The 19,916-nt window shown below is 39.3% G+C and overlaps 1 pseudogene; it reads left to right on the top strand.

Annotated features, from left to right (window-relative positions):
- Positions 1-17,186: 17,186 nt before the first annotated feature.
- LOC149143620 (trans-cinnamate:CoA ligase, peroxisomal pseudogene) lies at positions 17,187-19,409 on the top strand (annotated as a pseudogene).
- The last annotated feature ends 507 nt before the right edge of the window (positions 19,410-19,916 follow it).

Genomic DNA, 19,916 nt, shown 5'->3' with positions numbered 1-19,916 from the left:
TCCTCTGGATCTTCAAGCTCATTGTTTTGGATCTTTATGGTGGCCACAATGGCACTAGGCTCCATGCGAATGATCTTCTTCCCTTTTTCATTCCCCTTGTCAGGTTATGACTCAGAGTCAGAACATGCGTCCAATTCGAAAGCCTTCATCTTGGCCACCAGTTACTGCTTGGTATGGCGCTCACTTGTGTTGTAAGTGAAGCTCTTATGCAACTCACATCATTTTCCCGTATCCTTTTTTTTATTCGAGGTGTTGTTCTTTGCATGAGTCTTCATCGGGTTGTCCTAGGTCACCTCGCCTTGGCTTTGGCCTTTTCTCTGTGGTTTGGGGTGCCTTTTCCTTGCTTCAGATTCGCAAATCCAAAGTCTTTTTTTGTTTAAAATTCTGCTAAATCTTGATAGTGTATCAGTATTCTGTGTCGAGTGAGGAGATGTCCAGGAACTCCATCTCGTCTTGGATGTAATTGTGCAGGAAGCTACGGTACTTGAGTACCAAATGCCGCTCAGAATCCTTAATACCCAATTTTGTGTAGAGGGTATGGAAAACATTTGTGAACTTTGGCACATCTTGGTCCCTTCCTTGCCATAGCATGGTCTACTTTATGTATTTATCTACATAGCTCCTGACAAGGTAATATTGTTCCTTGATGGTGTCTCGAAAAGAATCCCAAGTGGGTGCGGCTGAAAACAGTGAGGATTCCCTCTCGTCTTTTTGTTCACAGTAAGTTTCCCACTAGTCCTTAACTTGTGGGGTGGCTTTGAGAAGTGTAAAAGTAATATTTTCCCGATTGGAAAAGTCATGAACTAAAAAATATCCTTCCAACAGATTCAACCATCCATCTACAACATCTACATCTATTTGGCCCTCAAATATGGGACTGTCACAATTAACTTGTACCTTAAAAGGAGTGGTGCCTCCAGAGTGGTTGCTAGATGAAGATGTGTCGTCTGTGGGTAGCCATCGAAGGATCTGGGAAAAGTTATCCATCATTGCATTCCTCTGTCGCTCGAGGGCTTCCTCGAGAAATATTTTGATAGGATCTCCTGCCCCTTCATATTTATTTTCTTCTGCCATAGGAGGTCGTCGGGGTTTGCGAGGTTGGTCTTGCAAAGGTTCAATCAGATCAATCCCTAACTCCTTATACCTTGACCTCGTTTGAGAATATGCAAAGAAAAACAGAGAAAGAGAAGATCGCTCTAATAGCATTGATCTGAACTTAAACAGGAATGCAACAAATTACAGATATAACCATAAATACAGAGATGCAGTAGAAATAACACTCCATTTCATTAATATCAGAATACTGAAATATGCTTACAAACAAAATGGAAATAAACTATATCGGGTGATGGTAGCTTATCTTTGAGAAGAGATGTGGCGGCTACATGCCTTTGAACTATGTTACAATGAGGCTCAAGGGTCTATTTATTATTGAACAACAAGGGGAAACACTAAACAACCAAAACCCTAACCCCAAGAGATGGAACGCCAAGAGTTTGTGGGCTTGTTGGGGTTAGTTGGGCAACTAACTTCCCAGGGTCATAACTTGGTCATATTATCTATGTTTGGCACGTACGATACCTTGTTGGAAAGGTATCTCTTAGTACTACAAGATTTGCATCAGACAACTTTAGGCCTGCTGCGGACCTCAAAAAAAATGTCGTTTAGGGGGTCAAAACTTCTTCGGAAGTTCAGGACCCAAAAAACTACTAAAAATAATAAATGTTGAAATAAAAAAGGAAATAGATGAAACTGAATGGAGGTCTATGTGGAATATGTGGGTGGCCACCAATATCCACCTGGATCATTGGTATAGATTGTGAGGAGTTATACAAAAATCATCTAAGAGGATGCCACATTAGCCCCCATTACTCATGAAAGGTTGGCTAGCCATGTGTGGAATTTCAAGAAGACTCTAGAAGGTCCAAACCCATAACTCTATTTAAGGGTTGAGGGATTCAAATCTTACCCCTAGATGGCTATTGGTATATGCTAAATGTAGTGTTGCTAGGAGGAGTAAATAAATTGGGAATGGAAAGTCGGAGAGAAGATTAGAGGGGGTTAACCTTTTCTAATAGTTGTATAGACCATAGGTTTCAGGTAACTCCATAGAGAGTAACTCTTCCTTTGTATTTGCATATTTCCATCCTAGAGAAAAGAGAGTACAATAATCTCACCTTTTAACTAGCCTTCTCCCATAAGGGTTTCCTAGGACAAAACTTATGTCTATCATGGATGGTGTGTGTAGTTTTTTTATTCTATATTTCTCATATTTAAGTTAATTTAGTATTTTAAGCATACAAATAGTAAATAGAGAATACAAGATCTAGAGGGAATTAACCTTCACAATAAAGATTTCAATATTTTATAAAAAAAATTAGACAAATTGTCATAGTGGAATAGTATGACAATTTACAGAAAAGTATTGGATTTATTGTTAATATAGGTTTCCAACTCAAATTGTATTGTATTCATTGTTTTTTACCATTTTAAATGCACATGGATCATTACAAAGACATGCAGAATAATTCCTTAGGTTGTGATCACCTCAAAATCCATAAAGAAAATAAATTGTAGGACAGTTGAAGCATGCGGATTCACCATAGGATGTTTCACATGTGCATTGTGAGCACAAGAAGGACTAAGCACCACCCTAAAGGCTACCATGGTGTAACAATAGAGTTAAGAGGACCATTGTCGGTGGGGTAGATAAGCACTTGAGAGTCAATTACTCTAGAGGAACCTATCATATTGAAGATGGAGGATAAAAAGTAATAGGACACACACACACGCACACACCTGGCAGATGTTTTGACTAATTACCTATGTAAGCCAATATGGATGGTTTATGAAAAACAAGGATGGCTCTATATGAGTAGAGAACAATGATGTTGCTATGCATATGCTTTAGAATGAGGCAAGGCTTTAAATGTGGGGGAGATATTGAGAGGCATGTTAGGCCATTGTAAATTTCATCATATATTATATTAAGATATTGTCCTTAGTAAGTATAACAATGTAAATGCATATGTAAAGGATAACTATACAAAGAGAATATAATGAACGGATAATTAAAGTGGTACAACTACTCCAACCATCTCTACAATATATAAATACTCGAAAATGGAATATGAACTTGGTTGGTTAACCTTCTGGAATACCTCTCTTAAGTATCATATGTGTGTGTGTTGTTGATGTTATTGCTCAAATGTAGGTCTCTTCTTGAATGCATGTGTGTAATCTAGAAGACTATAATAGGTAAAATGAACATATATAGTAACATGCCCAAGTTGGTGGGATCTAAGATGGTAAGCACTCTATCTTTGATTCTTTTGTTATCCCTTGAAATCACCTAATAGAAAATTGGCCATTAGGTTACTTGTTCACATATCATGGAATAAGGATTTTTATCCTTAAGAAATGAAGAGATGACATGTAGGTTGAATGAGTTGGGGGACTCTATCAAACTACTAATCTTAACCAAAGCATTAAATTCCAAAAGAGTTTGTACCCATTAAGATGGTGAAGTGTATATGATAAAAAGGATTTTAAGTTCTCTAGGAAGATGCTTATGTTTCAAATAACAATTTTGGAATATTGTTTGGATGCTTAACTACATGATCCTAACTGGGACTATAAATTATTTTTGGTCCTCTTAAGAGAGTTAAATTGGTTAGATTAATCAATCCAAAAATTTATGAAAACAACATTTTGAAAAGGAATTTGGGCAAATTGAGTCTAAAGAAAGGGAAAGAAATTTGAGGGAAAGAACTCAGCTACCAAGTTTTGAAGCGACCTCTAGTTATAATGGGTATTAGAATTTGCTCAAATGATGTTGCTACAATGATCACATGGTAGTGAGAGAAATCTTCCACCAATGTCATGATGAATAAAAGGAAACAAGTTTGGATGACTTTCAAAGTAGTTAAAATATCCATAAAGTTCTTATAAATTCCCTATTATTTGATCCATTTTCAAGGAAACATTTTGAAGCTTCTATTAATGTTTCATCTCTAGATCAAGATATTGTCAAGAATTATAATGCACTTCTCTATTCTAAATTTATTTATTTATTATGATATTGACCATCTTTAATATATTTAAAAAAAAATTACATCATAAATTCCATAAAAAAAAAGCATTATAATCATCATAAAACTTTGATAAACCATTATAATCCTCATAGATTCCATAAAAAACCCATTATAATCATCATAAAACTTTGATAAACCATTATAATCCTCAATGACACTTTGATAGGGAAGATAACCCAAAAATTGAGGATTGTTTACCAGCACTAGGACTCATGTTTTATTGGTTCTAAGTCCATCATAATTAAGGATGTTCAGATTTTCCATGCTTACCTACTCCTTTTATCTGAATACTTACTTATTTTACCGAAGATCTTGGTTTGTTGGTTTCTTCTATTTTAATGTTACGTTTAGTTTTTCATGACTATTCATCGTCTTCGATTGATTGAGTTTTGTTAAAATAATGATGGGATTATGTATATTTTTCCAGTAAAATGATTTCACTCCATATATCCTCTCCATATTATGCATTTTAATGACGTGCTTAATTTTTCATGACTATTAAACTCAAATTGACTCTTAAGTTTTGTTATAAATAATAATGAGATTATGCTCTTTAAATCCTACTTGGATAAACCTCCTTATCTCATCAAAATAAGTATTCCAATACAAGGATTCTTATCTCATCAAAATAAGTATTCCAATACAAGGATTCTAATAGACAAAAGTATATTCGATATTTGACCTATTTCAACTTATTCATACAATTATTTGAAAGGGAATACATTCTTTTATCTTTTTCAAGAGGTTGGAAACTTTGTTAGATATCATCCATTTGTATGTAAGGAACAAATTACAAACACTCTTATCAATGTTCCAATAGATTTCTCGGTTATTTTGTCGTAAATACCTCCTTGTTTTTCGTAAAGCTTTATTCCTAGGCACCCTTCATAAATTATCCATTCCATACTCTACGTAACTGTTATTGAAAATTTATACGGTTTAGGTTAAAGTGTTAAAAATCTTCATCTTTTGATTTGGATGGTGATGTAACTTTGTATAAAAACTTTAATTTATAACACGTATTCTTCCCATCCTAATGAGTGGGAAATTCCCTAAACCTTATAATAATCAACCTAGAATTTGAAACTACTACCAATTTCATCTTTTGATTTGGATGGTGATGTAACTTCGTAAAAAAACCTTTAATTTATACACGTATTCTTCCCATCCTAATGAGTGGGAAATTCCCTAAACCTTATAATAATCAACCTAGAATTTGAAAATACTACCAATTTCATATTTTTATTATAGTAATAAGTGCATTTGATAATGATTTGCATAGTGTACCACTAAACACACTTAAAGACTACTACCAGTTTCATATTTTTATTATAGTAATAAGTGCATTTGATAATGATTTGCATAGTCTACCACTAAACACACTTAGATGTCATAGGTCGGTGTTTAACCAAAAGACAATTATTAATTTTGGACCTCTCTTTTGAAAAGACTAAACCACAAGCCATTACCATATGAATGGAGACTCATTACTTCCCACAAAAACGACATGAAAACGATATTTTCCATACTTTATGTGCTTGGTTTTGACCGTAGAATAAGTAGTTGGCACAGATATTAGCGGACAGATTCCTCTTATTATATAATTAAGAGCAATGACAGTGTATAGGGATTTAGCATTTAGTATAGTAGGGGTTTAGTATAGTAGGGGTTTAATGTAGTTTATTCTCTGAAAAAATATAATTATCAAGTGGATCATACAAGTTGAGTGGGTTTAATGGTTAAAAGTATGTGTTTTTTAAGAGGCTATGGGTTTAAAATCAGAGGGGTAGAGTATGTATGTTTTTGCAGACTTAGAAGTCAAATCACTACGCGGAGGTGGATCTCTTGTCTCACAAACAAGGGGTTCTCATACACCTTCCTTGTCCCACAAACAAAGGGGTCTCATACACCTCTCTTGTCCCACAAACAAAGGAATCTTATACACCAATGTGGTGTTTAGCTTGACCGTGACCTTAAAATTAGATGATAATAATAATAATAATAAGTAAAGTCTATTTATTAAATCTCGTCCCACAAACAAGGGGTTCTCATACACCTCTCTTATCCCATAGACAAAAGGATCTCGTACACCAATATAGTGTTTGGCTTGACCATAACCTTAAAATTAAATAATAATAATACTAATAAGTAAAATCTAGTTATTAAATGTAGATATGCATTGAGCTTTATTATATTTTGCATAATATAAATAAAAATTTATATTATAAATCTTATTTAAATTTTATATTATAAATAAAGTTGATTTTAAATTTTAATTAATATTTATAATAATTTTATTAAATAATTATAATAAGAGATTGTAACAATTTATTTATGTATAAGATAATTTTCCGGAATTTTGATAATGTTAAAAGATAAAAGGAAATTAATGTTAATAATATTATAGAATTTAAATTTTATATTATAAATAAAGTTGATTTTAAATTTTAATTAATATTTATAATAATTTTATTAAATAATAACAATAACAATAAAGCACTGAGTCCTCGATGGGGGTGTTGAACCGAGTGGACGTGGTTCTGCGAAGAAACACGTGGGTTATGATGCAGGATGCATGGCTGTAGGTGCGAGGACCTACCTACCAGTCCTTTCCAAGCACCTTGAGTACAGGGGAGTTTAAAGAACTTTGTGTGAAACATTTGTTTGCTTGGTATTCTGTAGGTGTTGGCGTTAGCGGTGATTTAATAAACAGCAGTGCAACCCATTATCACCTGAGCGATGCCTGGCTATGGTGTGCAATTAGCATTGAGAGTTGTGGAATCTAGTTATGCCAAGAAACTTGGTATGTTTGTTTAGAGTGGGTATATGGTTGTTTCCGTCGACACTTGGTTTGGGAGAGGTATCGTCTGAGCCACCGCAGTTCCTTCCTACATTCATGGGGGTCTACCTTTGACAATTGTTGGTTTGGTCTGCGAGTTAAATATGTCGAACAGAGGAGTTGGCGGGGAAAATTGGTTTTACTAGAGCAATGCTGGTTTAGTAGAGGTCTAGGGATTCTCCTATTGTGCAATTGGGATCTGGTGGTTTTTTCACTAAATTGGAGGGATAAGGTCTTAGTCGCCCCCACTAGTGCTTTCGCTTGGGCCATTCGAGGTTCATGGCGTCTGTGGGGTGGGTGCATTATTCTCTGGGTGGTTGTTTGGCTTGCGGGTGACCTTCTCAGGGTGGGCATCAGAGATTTTTTTGTGGTTGTGGTGAGTCTGAGATCCTTGGAGTCCGTCTTGGAGAGACTGGAGGTGGTCTTGCTGGTAGGAGGGGTGAATTTTCCCTTGGTGCAATTATTTTGTGGTTTTAGGTGGATCAGCATGTGCCCTGCTCCTCGCATCTCTCCCTCTTTGTCACGTGTGAAGCCCAATTTGGGCAATCCATAGGGAGGTGTGAGCCTCTCCCAGATGGAGCTCGCTCCCATCCCCAATCGTTCAGGTCGTGGTGGCTCCAGAGGGAGTTGCTCGAGCTTGGCAGCCTCAACGAACTGCGGAGGTGGCAGAACGGGAGGAGAACGTCGGGGGCGCTTGGAGGCAAGGGGCAGTTACGCCCATGGAGGTTCGATTGGAGGTCAAGGGGGCCACTCCAAGTGAAGTCAACATTGCGATGGGTTGGTTCGTCATGGAGGAGTGAGGAGTCAGGGGGTGGCAAGTCATGTGGGATGTGGACAACAACAAGTAGGTTGCATGGAGCACTGTAGGGACCTCATTCAATCAATTCTGGATCGAATGGAAACTGTAGAGCGAGTGAGGCAGCATGAGCAATTGCAACCTTGAACAAGATGCACTACCTTCAATGCCATACTTCAGAACGTGTGGTGGCTGTCGGGCGATGCCAGAACATGTTATCTGAAAAAGTTGAAAAGTTGGAGGCTTGGATGGCCCATTTTGAAGAGCACATTCAATGCTCTTTCCGCCCTCCTCTGCTTCCAAGAACAGCCCCAGATAACCCAACTTCCATCACTTCTTGCCACCAACATGATTACATGTGTTTTATGTATCTTGTTTGTTTATTGGTGCTTATGGCCCTTCAGGTTGTGGACTCTGTCACTTAATGTTTCTCTATTTCACTATCATTTGTTGTCAGTGGTAGTCAACAAACTTGCTCAGGGTGAGACTACCTACGTTTTACTTTTCATGTACTCTTTTTTGGTAGAATGAATATAAACTCGATTAAAAAAAAACAATAACACACTGAGCAACATTGTCATCCTTACATTTCAACAAACCCAATTCTCATAAAATCCCTTACCAATTCCAACTTTGATTCCATTCCATATACACATAACTCCTATATTGAAACCAATCTAAAATGAAATCTTATTACATAAGGAATACAACAATACTTAATCCCAAAGCTAAATGATGGTTTTCTTTGTATAGCAAACAACTCTATTGGGAATATATTCAAAAGTGGTGATGCTGTCACGGGAATTCGAGCACGGGGCAGCGTGACCAGTCATGGATTTTTTTTTTTTTTGGCACCCACTTTCATTTCCATTTCCTGCAAGTAAGGACAACACAAAACTGGGATTGATCTAAATTTAAACAGGAACGCAACAAATTATAGATATAACCATAAATACAAAGATGCAGCAAAAATAACGCTTCATTTCATTAATATCAAATATTGAAATATGATTACAAAAAGAATGGAAATAAGACTAGCTTGAAAAATGATAGCTTATCTCTGAGAAGAGATGTGGCGCCTACATGCCTCTGAACTGTGTTACAATGAGGCTCAAAGGCCTATTTATTATTGATAAATAACGGAAAACCCTAAACATCCAAAAATCTAACCCTAGGAGATGAAGTGCCAAACTATGGGCCTCGTTTGGGTAAATTGGTACATCAATTTCCTAGGGTCATAACTTTGGCATACGATCTTCATTTAACACACACAATACCTCGTTAGAAATATCTATCTGAGGACTACAACTTTTGAATGGCCAACATTAATCTACTTCCCATGTTGGCCCCAATTTTCCCAAAAAACGTCGTTTAGGGCCTCAAAACGACTTTGAAAGTCCAGGACCCGAAAAAACTGCCAAAAATAGTAAATTTTGCTAGAGTTAACGAAACTAAAAAACTGAAAGAAACAATGGTGGGGTCCAAGTGGCATAATTGAGTGACTACCAATATCCACCTGGATCAGGGACGTGGGTTTTTGGGCACAAGGTGGAGCAGAGCTTTGGAGCAACACATAGTGTTGCACTCTGAGGACCTGAGTCTTTGGAGCCCTGGAGTGTAGGACAACACAGAACTGAGATGTGGATTATTAGGCTCATGGTGGAGTGAAGCTTTGGAGCTTCATTGTAAAACACAAGTTGTGCACTCTGAGGACTTGAGTTTTTGGAGCAACTGGAACATTAGACATCGAGTGCACGAAGGAATTAGGGTGGGCGCAGGACAAAAAAACACTAGGACGTGGATTATCGGGCTCACGGTAGAGTAGAGCTTTGGAGCAACACAGAGTGTTGCCCTCTAAGGACCTGAGTCTTTGGAGCACTGGAACGCTAGACTTTGGGTGCAAACAAGGATCAATTAATTTTGTGCATATGGTTTTAGCTATCGGGTTCATGATGGGTGGAGCTTTGGAGAAACATAGAGTGGTGCACTCTTAGGAACTGAGTTTTTGGAGCACTGGAACGTTGGAAATCAGGCATGCATTGGAATTAGGGTGAGTGCATGACAACACATAACTGCGACGTGGGCTATCGGGCTCATGGTGGAGCAAAGATTTGGAGCAACACAGAGTGTTGCACTCTGAGGACCTGAGTTTTTTGAACATCTGGAAAGCTGGACTTTGGCCATGGACAAGGATACTGTTAAAGTGAGCACTAGACTGTTTTGGCTCGTAAGCACAACGTTTTCTTTCATCTCATTACCAAACAGGGGACTGTGATTTGGATCGAGTTGTACCTAGTGGGAAGTTTCATTAACACTCTCTAGAGGTCATTCAAATTGTATTACTTCTGGTCATTGCCTTGTTCATTTTATATCTCATCATCTTGGATAAAATTGCACTTCGTCGTTGAAAACCATATGTTAGGGTGGAAGTGCCTCCTAAAAATTATTCACCCAACAAAAGCCAGTGAACTTGAGGTCCCTCCGAACCAGTCCAAGATATATTTTTTATGGAGAAAATGGTTGGGTTCTTTTTACATATCTCGTCCATGCAAAGAGCTGGGTTTTAGATGCTGTCACAAGTGGTGGAAGTGTTGGGGGTGTTGGTGATGTTGTTGTTGCGAATAGTTTCTTTCTACAAGCTTTCTCTTTTCATATTCTTCAATTGTTGATGCAAATAGTTGATCACCTCAATTTGGCAGCTTCAATGTATTGGTGGGGGGCAGTGGTATTGGTTTTTCCGGCGACTATTAGAATCTGTTTCTGACGATCGGGATTTTCTTGGACTGGGCATTGTGTTTATGCTGACTACAAATCTATTTCTGCTACTGGAATCAATATGGGGTGGATAGGCCTATCATAAACTCCTCAGGGTTGTAGATAACTGTCACTTGGTATTTTCGAGGGTGGTGGCTTACTATGACACAAAATTTAATATATTTGATGGGGTTTGATCCTTGCGATGTGAATTTCATATTTAAATCATATCCTGCCTTGTATTTGGTAGCTCATGCTAATATCCATCTCGGGAGACGTGTATGAACATTCCCATTTACTTCCGAGGGATCTATACCTGCATTTGGTAGTCCATTTTTGGAACGGCGATGCTCCTTTATTAGGTTCCATTATGGGATGATCGGGAATATGTATCCAGTTGTCTGAATATCCTTTTTGGGATTTGCATGGGCACTTATGTACCTCACTTTCCATTCCTGTCTTTTAACTTGACTTATTTTATTCTCCATCCTCGTCAAGATCCTTACCTTTCTCCTAATGTCTAGTCTTTCTCATTTTTCCCTTCGCGCATGGCACACTTGGTGGGCTTTATTGCCTCCCTGGATGCTGACGTGTTGACACAAGAGGCATTCATACATGCAATAGTTGCTACGGAAAGATCACACTCCCCCTGGTTCTCTTCGATTCCTCACCGGGCAACCGTTAGCATCTTGAACTCCTCCCATCTTGGTGCACGTAACATGGGTGGCAATCTAATCCCTTATGGTCACACTAATATTTCTCATCTGCGGGATGTTTCTTGACCTCGTGTTTGTTCTCTTGGAAAAAACATCAAACCTTCCCCTAACACAAAATTACTCAGCTTTGGATATGATGTAATGTGGGATCAGGTTGCTAGTCTACAGAAACGTGCCTTAGTAGGCAGATGGTATTTCCTAGACATGAAGGAGCTCGATATGCATCAGTGGGTTAACAGTTCTTGGTCTTCCATACTTGGATATCCACCAAAATTTAGTAGACTAATGAATGGCTAGTACAACTTCCATTTAATGCACCAAGAAGACCTTGAACACATCAGAATCATCCCATGGGTTTGTGGTCGTAGTTTCCTCCATCTACACTACTCGTATGCGGGCTTCAACCCTATCCGTGATACACCTAGGAATAATTTCATGTGGGTCAAGCTACTGGGCCTCCCACTAGAATTCTGGACGTGCAGGTTTCTTATGGAAATCAGAAAATCTATAGGATGGTTTGTATATGTCGACCCAAAATTCATGGGCACCAGTGAAAAGCGAGTTGCGTGGATTCTTGTTTAAATGGGCTTCTATGGCGAACTGCCTGGTCATATAGACTTGGCATGGAATGATGACATCCACCATCACTGATTGGACTATTGGTGTATTCCTTTCATATGTATATTGTGCCATCAAACGGGCCATCTATTGGAACATTTCCCAAGGAGGTTTTCTCAAAAGGGTCACCATGGACGCAGAGGAAATGGCCTGAGGACTACTCTTTGAAGGTGGTGTGGGAGAACTCGTACACAAAGGTGATTTCAATGTTGTATTGTTTGGAGATGAATGTTGGGGTGTCAAGTGCAGAGCAGACCCTGTCACTGACCATCTCTGCCAATTATTTGAGGCCAATCATATCTGGGACATTAGATCCCTAACTTTGTCATAACGGTCGTGCGGGAGATGACCATATTGCTAAAATATTGGACCGATTCTTTGTACAAGAAAACCTATTGGAGAGGCTGAGTTGTGTTAGAACTTGGGTGGAAAAATACATGATCTCGGATCATATGCCAATTATATTGCAATGGATATTGGAGTGGTTGCGTCTAGGCATGCCCTTTAAATTCAACAGTATTTGGTTGGAGGATGAGGAGTTTAATTCACTAGTTGAACATTTTTGGAGGGCATTCCCTCGAGTGGATGGAAAATCACCAATGTTGCGCCTATCTAGTCTACTTCAAGCATTGAAAAGTCAGGTTAGGGTCTGGGAAAGGGAAAAGGAAAGTACCTTGGCCAGAGAACTAAAGCTTATTATGAGTGAAATTAAACACCTATACAAATTGGTAGAGGCCCACCACATTTGGAAATATTTGGGAATCTCTCAAACCATTGGAACTAAGAAAATGGAAAATCCTCTCCCAACAAGAGGCGTCTTGGCAGCTCAAGAGTCGAGCCCTTTGGCTGTAGGAAGGTGATAATAACACCAAATTTTTCCATCGATATAAAAACCAAAGGAAAAATCAAAACACTATTTGGAACATCAACAGACTAGATGGTATTGTTGCCTACTCTCCATTGAAGATCCAAAATGAAGCCATTCTACATTTTCGGTCCTTATTTTAGAAGCGGCATAGAAGCCACATTGAGGATTAGTTATGGGGTGCTAGTGAGTATCCTCTTATGTTTAATGACAAATCAATTGAGGAGGTTTATTGAATAGTCACACTTGAAGAAATCTTATAGGCATTGAAAACTTTTGCAAAGGATAAGAGATCAGGCCCGGATGGATGGACTATGGAATTTTTCTTAATTTGTTTTGACCTAGCTGGAAGGGACCTAGTTAACATGGTGGAGGAATATCAGACTTTGGGACGTGTTTCGAGAGCTATTAATTCCACTTTCATCGCTTTGATTCCCAAATCTTTTGATATGTCCACCTTCTTCGACTACCGCCCCATATCGCTCTGCAACATAATATATAAACTCATCTCCAAAGTCATTTTCGAGCGCGTCAAAGGTACTCTCTCCTGCCACATCTCCATGGAGCAGTCGGGAGCAGTCGGGTTTCCTCCACAATAGATTGATCCATGATGTTGTAGCTACTGCTTAGGAGGTCATACATTCAATACACACCAGAAATATTGTAATGAAGGTGGATCTCTGGAAAGCGTATGACTGTGTGGATTGGTCATTTCTCAGACTTATTCTTACAAAGATAGGTCTATCCACTAATATAATAGAATGGATTATGGCATGTGTCACATCGGCTCACTTTGCGGTTTTGATAAATGGCTATCCATCCAATTTTTTCTCTGTTGGCAAGGGACTTCGACAAGGATGTTCACTTTCTCCACTATTGTTTATTTTAATGATGGATTGCCTAAGTCTTAAAATTAGAAAGGCGGTTTTGGAGGGTCATTTCGAAGGCATTACACTGGTGGCAGGCATCATAATTTCCCATAATTTGTTTGTGGATGACTTTCTGGCTTTTGGTATGGCCTCCCGCCAACAATGGAGGTATTTACATGACATATTGCAATGATTCGGGGATGCATATGGTATGAAGGAAAACATTGGTAAATTTTTCATATTGTATTTTGTTGGAGACCTGGGAGTAATCAAGTAAATCAATGATTTATTCAATTTCTGGATTATGCCTTTAGGAGAAGGTCTCACATATATGGGTTTTCAAATTAAACCTAATAAGTATAATTCCTTGGATTGGCAGTGGCTATTAGATAAGTATAGGAGGCAGATCAATGGGTGGGCACACAGGAGCTTAACTTTGGGTGGTAGATTTATCTTGGTACAAGTTGTTTTGCAACAAATAGTTGTACATTGGGCACACCTATACACCCTGCCTACATCTGTCATCAACAAGATCAAGTAGATCATGGCAGAGTTTATCTGGTCTAACAGGGAGGGTCATTGTAAATTCCATATGTGTAAATGGGATATTGTCTCTACTCCCAAGGAGCTAGGGGGTTGGGGTCTCATCGATACCTGCCTATTTGGACACGCACTCATTCTCAAATCTATGTGGTAGGATTTTTTCACTAATGGTATCTGGAGGGACATTATTGCCACAAAGTATCTTCATAACAGGGGGATCAAATAGTTGGAAAATCTCAGGGTTTGTACATACGGAGATGTTTTCAAAAAATGGTTGGCTATTTCTTGCAGCGACTCTACTGGGCCTTTGGCAGAGGAAACCATATCATGATAGGCATGGATAACATCAAAGGGTTGGAGGTAGCACATACCTTGTCAGAAAACTTGATAATTTGTCTCCAACAATGAGGCTTATTTTTTTAGAATAGGTTACCAAAGGTTGGAATGGACCTACACTAGTGTGGAAAAGTGCGAAGTCGATGGGTTTGTCAAACTCATAAGTAGTCGAATGGAAGGAATACATTACTCGATTGAGATAGACGAGCCTCTATAAACATGATGAGGGTGACTCTGTTACCTAGGTGGGGAAGCTTTGTGCAAATAGTATTAAGGTGGCAGATACCTATAGGTACCTATTTCATTTACATCACTTTGATCCATATCCATGTTGGTTTTTATTTGTTTGGAAAATTGGCATCCCCACCAAGGTCATACTCTTTAATTGGCTTATTTGGTAAAACAAAAATCTTACTTGGGATAATCTTTGTAAGCGGGGTTGGATGGGGCCAGGGAGGTGTCCCCTGGGCAGGAATGCTAAAGAGGATAATGGTCATCTCCTTTTAGAGTATCAGTTCATTGCCCGCTTATGGTCTGGCATATGGCTGCTCTAAACATTTCCTTCAGGAACTCTGATTGCTTGGAACACTGTTTTTTGTGGTGGATGCATCGGGGTAAAAAGAAAAAGGCCATTCCTTTCCTTACCACTTGGGAAATATGGTGTGCAAGAAATCGACTCATTTTTTAAGGGACCCCGACGATCCCTTCCGTCATCATTCACAAGGTACTACTCACATTTCAAGATGTAAGGATCTCGTCCGGTGTGATTAAGGATAGATCCCTCAAATCTGCTCCATATGAATTACATTTCCCAGCTGGATATTTTGACGGTGCTGCTCAGAATTTTGTTTGTGGTTGTGGCGCTTGGCTGAGAGTAGATCACTTCTGCCATTATAGACTCCACTGGAATGGGGGACATGGTACAAACATGAGGGCGAAAACTCTGGCCCTATGGGGAATGTTGTGGATTGCTAGACAACTTTGTATAGATACACTATTTGTGTATGGGGACTCACAAGTCCTCATCAATGGTATCACGACAAACCCAGATTTCTCTCCCTCGCATCTCTCTGGGTGGATTACACAAATCAAGCATCTCATGGGTACATTCAATGAGGTTACATTTAAGCATATATACCGTGAGAAACTTGGTTGCAGTTGTCTAAACAGGGGATGGTTGATTCATTTGGTAACTTCCATTACACATACATGGAAGGTGGGACAGAGCTAGCTCAGGGACCTTTTCCATTACCTTAAACTTTTTCTATTGGCGCTATTACCTTATTGCGTATATGTTTTTTGTCTGCTTTCATATGCCATTGTTTACAATATTTCTTGTATGACTATATGGTGATTCTCATCTGACTATTTTCCAGTTATCTTTAGTAGTTAATTAATACTAATTTTTCGTTGACTCTTTGCTTGGGATGGTCACACTGAATATGGAAGGTTTTGGTTTCCATCAATTTATTTTGAGAAATACATTTCTGAATATGTTAGCTCATATGTATTCTTGCTTCTTATTCTGAGCCTATTCACTAATACATTATATAAACCCTTTTTTATGTGAGAAAAATAAAATAAAATAAAAATTCAATTTAAAAATTGCAATGGAAAAGTCAATTTGAAAGATGGTTCACGTGACTTGGGTAAATGGAAAGCATTAATAATACGTGAACTACTCCCACCAGCGAATAGGTTAAAATTATTTATAAATTAATGACATCTATCAACCATTCAGAAATCACAATCTTATGTGATCACAAACTTCCATAAAAGAATATGATTTCAAAAATCTTAAATTTTAGTAATACACGTCAATTTTTGCTATTAAAAATTATAATTTATGATAACCAGAAAGGTATATCGACGTAATATTTCTTGTATTAGCATATAAAGATATTTTTCCCCATTTTTTCCTAAGTGGGAATAAACATAAACTCACGCATAAATCATCCTGTCTTTTAATTATAAAATTAGTATAGTAAATTGTGATGAACACTCAACGTGATTGGACATTCAGCAAAAAATTCATACTAAAAAGTGTCGGGTTGTTTTCCTGAGTTGCTTAATGGTCAAGTACACCAAAGGAATAGTATCCATTCATTAAAATTTTACATGGGATCACAAGAAATGAGTGCATTAGACTTACGCAGCCGAATAATGTGCACAGGAATTTTGACTACGAGCCGATTATAAAGGGCAAGGAACTGTATCAGTCAAAAGCGTTTGAATGAATTACGCCCGAATCCTTCGCCATCGGGTCAGCACGTCCCCACGACACCATTTTCAAAGTTATCCAGTTTCCACATGATTTATTAGTCAATCTTTGCATCTCCTTATCTTTCCTCTGTTCTTTCTCCGTAATTTCTAACGTCCGAGGGGGTCCATGTACTGCTCTGAGCCGTTGCAGGTTGTGGTCATATTTAAAGTTGGATGAATTCCTCCACAAGAACATGCTACCTGGAACCACATGTGGAGCCACGTGGTCCAAGGTTTCTAGATCACACAAAAAATTCGGCTCTGACAATAACAGAAGTGGGCTAACAAAATCAGGGAAGCTTCCACCGCATGCCATTATTGGCCTTATTCTAGATTTCAAGGCTTCCATGAAGTTACTGTAAGCGTTCTTCCAGCGCATTTTTCGCACCGACCAAAAGTTGTGTGGTCACAAAATTGTCCCCCTGTTCTATATAAATCAAGTTTCCCTATGCTATTGTATAACCAAATCCAGAGTCTCTGATTCATTCATTCATTCATGCCCTTATCTTATTGTGTCTGCGCATTCTAGCAACTAGATTTATCAAGTTTCCCTATGCTATTGTATAACCAAATCCAGAGTCTCTGATTCATTCATTCATTCATGTCCTTATCTTATTGTGTCTGCGCATTCTAGCAACTAGATTTACTAGATTTATCCCTCTTGCTTAGATAGCTCGCTCGGGCCCAAGTGGTGAATCTGTGAGAGAAGTAGTTAGTGATTTGCAATGGAGGCTCTGGGAAAGTGCGGGGCGAATTATGTGCCTCTCTCGCCTGTGACATTTCTCGACAGAGCGGCGGTGGTGTATGCAAAGCGGACGTCCATAATCTATGATCAAGGAGGTGTTCGCTTTACATGGGCCGAGACCGCGGAGCGTTGCAGACGTCTGGCGTCGTCGCTTGTCAATCGTCTCAAAATACGGAAAGGGGACGTGGTCTCAGTTTTGGCTCCCAATGTTCCTGCGCTTTATGAGGCGCATTTCGCCGTTCCAATGGCGGGGGCTGTTCTCAACACCATCAATTCTCGTCTCGACGCTCGCAATGTCGCCACCATTCTTTCCCACTCCCGAGCTAAGCTTTTGCTGGTTGACTACCAATTGCTGTCCCTCGCCAAAGACGCCCTCGCCCTTCTCGAATCGCCTCTCCTCATTCCTCGTCTGATCCTCATACATGATCTTGATGATGGCGTTCCAGCTGCTCACATTGCTCGACTAGTTAAGCAAGTTGGGGTCGTAATCAGCGGCACTTACGAGGAGCTGGTTCGAGGCAGCGATCCACGTTTCGAGCCCGTAAAGCTCGCAGACGAGTGGGAGGCAATTGCCCTGAATTACACGTCTGGAACGACTTCGGCACCGAAAGGAGTGGTGTACAGCCACAGAGGAGCATACCTGAGCAGCATGTCTATGCTGCTTCTGTGGGAAATGAGAAGAGAGCCGGTTTATCTGTGGACGCTTCCCATGTTCCACTGCAATGGCTGGACATTCACTTGGGCCATCGCAGCCAGAGGCGGAACCAACGTCTGCATCCGCAACACGACTGCGGAAGAGATATATGGAGCCATGAAGCAGCATCATGTCACTCATTTCTGCTGCGCGCCTATTGTCTTCAACATCCTCCTCGACTACCCAAATCCACAGCCTTTGCCCGGAAGAGTTGAGGTTCTCACCGGAGGGGCGCCTCCAGCTCCCGCAATTCTGTCTAAGGTTGAAGACATGGGCTTCGTCGTAACACATGCTTACGGTCTCACTGAAGCCACCGGCCCCGCTCTCGCCTGCGAGTGGAAGAGCGAATGGGACGATGCTCAACTCTCCCCAGCCCAACGAGCTGCCCTCAAAGGACGGCAAGGAGTGGGCGTGTTGAGTCTGGAGGAAGTGGACGTGAAGGATCCAGTGACCATGTCCAGCGTGGCAAGAGATGGGCAAAGCATGGGCGAAATCATGTTGAGAGGCAGCGGCATAATGAAGGGCTATCTCCACGATCCGGAGAACACCGCCAAAGCCTTTGAAGGCGGTTGGTTCCACACTGGTGACGTTGGCGTCGTCCATCCCGACGGGTACGTTGAGATAAAGGATCGTTCAAAGGACGTCATAATCTCAGGCGGAGAAAACATCAGCAGTGTGGAGGTGGAGTCCGTTCTGTACACTCACCCTCTCGTTTCCGAGGCGGCTGTGGTTGCCATGCCCCATCCCCGGTGGGGCGAGACGCCCTGCGCCTTCATCAAGAGAAAGCACAACGATGACACCATCATCACAGAAGAAGAGATTGTGTCTTTCTGCAGAGAGAAGCTCCCGCACTACATGGTTCCCAAGGCTGTCGTCTTCTTGACAGAGCTGCCGAAGAATCCCACAAACAAAATACTGAAAAACCTGTTGAGAGATCAGGCCAAACATCTTTCCACAGCTTCAACAGCTAAAGCTTCTGCCCGAGGTGTCGGCCGGGCCAAGCCAGCGGCGTCGAGACAGAAAAATCGGCCACAGTTTGACAATGATGGCGAGCACTACGTTGTCGCTAAATCCCGCCTTTAAATAAACAGTTCTCTCCATGGCTTTAAGGAGAAACGTAGATAGTATAGAATAATTTATGATTCAATCTTGTCACATAGCAAGAAAATCCGTTGAGCACAGCAAGCTCAGCTCAGTGGAGATTCCATGTAGCAATTGTAATTTCAATAACTTTTCATGTTTCAGGTTTTACACTTCCCATCACAGATGTACGTTTCAATAAAAATATCTAAATTTATTCAAAAGCATTTTGTTTTGTAAAAATATAGAACAGGACATTTTGTTTTACGGTTTTCGTGTCTCTTGCTTGATGAAGACAAGGGTTTGGATTGCAATTTAGTAATAATAATTAGTTTACTAAATTGGTTTAGTTATATTAGTTAAATTATTGGTAAATATTAATGCTCATCGAGTTTCAAAATTGATCTATTTTATATTTTTAAATTAATAAAAAAATATTAAAAAAATGGTTGTATTTACTTATAAAGAATTTGATGGTTTATATAATACTTCCTAACATAACCATCACCAATAAAACTATTTCATGTGTATTAAAAAATTTATAAATTATAATTTAAAAAAAATATTATTAAAATTAAGATGATTTAAATGTAAAATTTAAAATAAAATATAAAACAAAAAAATTAACAAGATTTTTAATCATGGAGATTTTGTCCCACTTTACCTCACTTCACTTTTTCGTATATATTTTTAATTTGTAAATAG

The sequence above is a fragment of the Pinus tabuliformis genome, chromosome X (genome assembly GCF_031772625.1).
Source record: "Pinus tabuliformis cultivar Carrire ecotype Pingquan chromosome X, CPIR1, whole genome shotgun sequence".
In the NCBI taxonomy this organism is placed as follows: domain Eukaryota; kingdom Viridiplantae; phylum Streptophyta; class Pinopsida; order Pinales; family Pinaceae; genus Pinus; species Pinus tabuliformis.
The sequence above is the reverse complement of the archived record's forward strand: the minus strand, read 5'-3'. Positions and strand labels throughout refer to the sequence as shown.